General features: G+C 41.7%; 1 long non-coding RNA gene across 1 annotated transcript in view; it reads right to left on the bottom strand.

Annotated features, from left to right (window-relative positions):
• LOC105508845 overlaps positions 1 to 3,448 on the bottom strand; it is a 30,269-nt gene extending 26,821 nt beyond the window's left edge. The window contains exon 1 of the long non-coding RNA XR_001001346.1: positions 3,388 to 3,448. This is a non-coding gene — a long non-coding RNA (uncharacterized LOC105508845). The remainder of the gene's footprint in view (positions 1 to 3,387) is intronic.
• Positions 3,449 to 3,851: the final 403 nt, after the last annotated feature.

Raw genomic sequence — 3,851 nt, 5'->3', positions numbered from 1 at the left:
GTGGTGGCACATGCCTATAATGTCAGCCATTTGGGAGGCTGAGGCAGGATAATTGCTTGAACCCGGGAGGTGGAGGTTGTAGTGAGCCAAGAACGCGCCATTGCACTCCAGCTTGTGCAACAAGAGCGAAATTCTCTCTCAATACATACATACATACATACATACATAAAATCTCACATTGGAAGGAAACTTTAAAGGTCATCTTTTACCACCTTCTAATCATTCCTGTAAAGCCCCTGCTTGAGCTCCTTGTGTGACAGGGGCTGGGCACTGACTATCTCCTGGCAGTCTTTCTATTTCAGAAGGTTCTGGAAGGCAGTAATTTTTTACCTTGAGCCAAATCTGTCTTCTTAGTGCAGCTTCACTTTTAACTTAGGACTGTATAAGGCAACACATATCTTTTCCATACACAAAAGTTTCAGTAATTTAAAAATAGCTATTAAGTATGTTTGATTGGTTTCTCAGAGGATGTGGTCTACCACTCTACCCTTTTTCTACTGAAGATTTTCTAGTGTGTCTATATTCCTTTTAAAATGTGGTGCCTGATACAGAATACAAGATGCATGCAAACTCAAGATTATTCATCTAGGTACTATACTTCTGTTGCTTAAGGCAGGACCATACTGAACCTTGAAAGTCAGGGCAAGGACTTTGAATTTTGTTCTTTCAGGTATTGGGAAGCAATGGAAGGTTTTGAGCAGGTAAACATTTTGGGAGCAGGGGCCATATCTTACTATGTATATCCCATTGATTCTAACTGGAATGTAAGCTCTAGGTGTCTGTCCCATTCATAGCATGGCTTCAGTGCCTGGGGAGGGCTGGCATATTTTATGTATTTAATACACCTCCATGAATGACTTAATACGAATCTCTATCAGTGTCTGGCACATAGTGCGTACAACAGCTCATACTTGTTTAATTCAGGCAGGTAAATGATCAAAGCCATACTTCAGGAGGATAACTGGCAAGAGTGCATAAAAAGTATTGGAGATAACACACACTATAGGGTGAAAACAAGAGGAGTTTTAGTAGTCTCAACAAGGGGAAACAAGGGCTAGGATAACACAGTGAGTAACAGAAAGGAAAGAATGGATGTGAGCTTGTAAAAGAGAATTTGTGACTACCTAAAAATTAAATGGACATGTAGAAGAAGGAAGTGATAAAGAAAACCCTTGGGCTTGAATTTGGAAAGCTGAAAGAAAAATGTTGCCATTCAAAGAATTTATTTTAGGAATTGCAGAGTTTTATTTTAAAAAATTATTATTATTATTATTATTATTTTTGAGACAGAGTCTCGCTCTGTCACCCAGGCTGAAGTGCAGTGGTGCGATCTCGGCTCACTGCAAGCACTGTCTCCTGGATTCACGCCATTCTTCTGCCTCGGCCTTCCGAGTAGCTGGGACTACAGGCACCTGCTGCCATGCCTGGCTAAGTTTTTGTATTTTTTAGTGGAGACAGGGTTTCACTGTGTTAGCCAGGATGGTCTCAATCTCCTGACCTTGTGATCTACCTGCCTCGGCCTCCCAGAGTGCTGGGATTACAGGCATAAGCCACTGTGCCCGGAGGAGTGGCAGATATTTTAAGGTACTAGGATGAAATCAGTCTGGGGTAGGCTGAATTTAAATGCACTGACACAATATGCTCAGGAGGCTAAAGTGTGGGACTGGAATTCAGAAGTAGTTGACTCATTCCTATAATCCCAGCACTTTGAGAGGCCGAGGTGGGTGCTTGAGCCCAGGAATTCGAGACAAGTCTGGGCATCATAGCAAGACCCCATCTCTACAAAAAAACAAAAACAAAAACAAATTAGCCTGCTGTGGTGGCACGCACCTGTAGTCCCTCCCAGCTACTCAGGAGGGTGATGTGGGAGGATCGATTGAGCCCAGGAGATCAAGGCTGCAGTGAGCCATGATCACACCACTGCATTCCAGCCTGGGTGACAAAGCAAACCCCTGTCTCAATAAATAAATAAATAAAATAAAATAAAATAACAATACATTCTTATTAGAAAGAAAAATGCTGATGTTTTGTTTCTAAGTATGTCATGTATATTTTTTACTCATTTTCATATGTAGTGATCCAGATTTTGCATGGTCTAAAGTTTATACAACATGGGAGTCTCTCTTTAAGGAAAGAATAAAAGACTTAAAATGCAAAATTAGGGCCGGGTGCAGTGGCTCACCCCTGTAATCCCAGTACTTTGGGAGGCCGAGGTGGGGGGATCACCTTCGGTCAGGAGTTTGAGACCGGCCTGGCCAACATGGTGAAACCCTGTCTCTACTAAAAAGTACAAAAAATTAGCCAGGCGTGGTGGTGCATGCCTGTAGTCCCCGCTACTCGGGAGGCTGAAGCAGGAGAATTGCTTGAACCTGGGAGGCAGAGGTTGCAGTGAGCCAAGATTGCGCCACTGCACTCCAGCCTAGGCGACAGAGACTCTGTCTCAAAAAATAAAATAAAATAAAATAAATTAGGTAAAATGTTTTCAAAATGGGGGAAAAAGCCACAACAAATTTACTTCTTAGGCAAAATAGCTTTTCTTGAGAAATACACTTTCAAAAATGGTAGAGCTAAAATCTGTTTTTCCAAAGAGAATACCTGTCCTATAATTTTTTTTTTTTAAAGTGGCTTTTAAGGTTCTTGTTTTGTTTGAGATGAGAAGCTGCACTTCTCGGGATTAGAGTAGGAGAAAGGAGGTGTGGTGTGAAGCTATTGGTTTATGTTAAATTTGGACCTACTAAAGTAAGAATCAGAATAATGGCATTTACAAATCCTTGGCAACATCAATTCCACTTTCAGTTCCAGAAAGATCCATCACCTTTTCCTTTCTCTGTGTTCCTTTTCCAGATCACTTCATTCTTCCCACCTGCAATGCCCTGCCATTCTTGAAGAAGACCAAAATACTAAAAAGACCCAGTTTTTCTCTTCTGGCCATAAGTTTAGTGCAAAGAGAGAGATGATGGTGAAGAAACACAATAATGCAGCTTTTTAAAATATAATCCTTAAAAATCAAAGACACTCTCTGGCTAATAAGACTAATCAGAGGTCCCCCCAACTTTCCTCAAAAAGAGACTATGCCCAAGACATCCCTTCTCGGATAAAAGTTACTTTTCCTAAAAGGCTCTAATGGAAAAGGTCTCAGGCTGAGACAGAAGGGTTGCTTGAGCCCAGGAGTTTGAGTTCAGTCTGGGCATCATAGCAAGATCCTCCTGCCTCTAAAAAAAAATAAAAATAATAATGATAATAATAATAATAAAACTCTTTACTTCCTTCAGTCATTTCCCCCACGATTTCCCAAGTTCATAGCAAGGTGCTATTAAACTCAGAAGAATTGCTGAAATTTATCCCAGTGAAAACTCCACCAGGAAGGCCATGTGGGTAGTTACTTACCTTCTGAGAGCGGATATCCAAGGCTAGATTCACCTGTTGCCAGAGCAGTCTCCTCCTACTCAAGTACATCTCTTGTCAGTCAGTTTTTATCAACCTCTTCTCACAAAAGGAGAGTGGTTGGTAGCTCTCTCCCTTCCCCACTCCCAAGCTGAACTCAGAAGCTTCATGAATAGTTCAACCGAAACAGGATCAAGTTTCAGACACTCCCACACTGAGAAAATGATCCCACTAGATTAAATTGGAGCCTAGATCAGTGGAGGACTATTTCCACAACTCTGCCAGGGCTGGGACAGCCACCATTAAAAGCTCAGTTAAAAATTTCTTTCTTTCTTTCTTTTTTTTTTTTTTTTTTGAGACAGCATCTCGCTCTGTTGCCCAGGCTGGAGTGTAGTGGTGCAATCTTGGCTCACTGCAACCTCTACCTCCTGGGTTCAAGTGATCTTCTGCCTCAGCCTCCCAAGTAG

Source organism: Colobus angolensis, unplaced genomic scaffold, assembly GCF_000951035.1.
Source record: "Colobus angolensis palliatus isolate OR3802 unplaced genomic scaffold, Cang.pa_1.0 Scaffold169, whole genome shotgun sequence".
Classification (NCBI taxonomy): domain Eukaryota; kingdom Metazoa; phylum Chordata; class Mammalia; order Primates; family Cercopithecidae; genus Colobus; species Colobus angolensis.
This window is presented reverse-complemented; position numbering and strand designations above follow the sequence as displayed.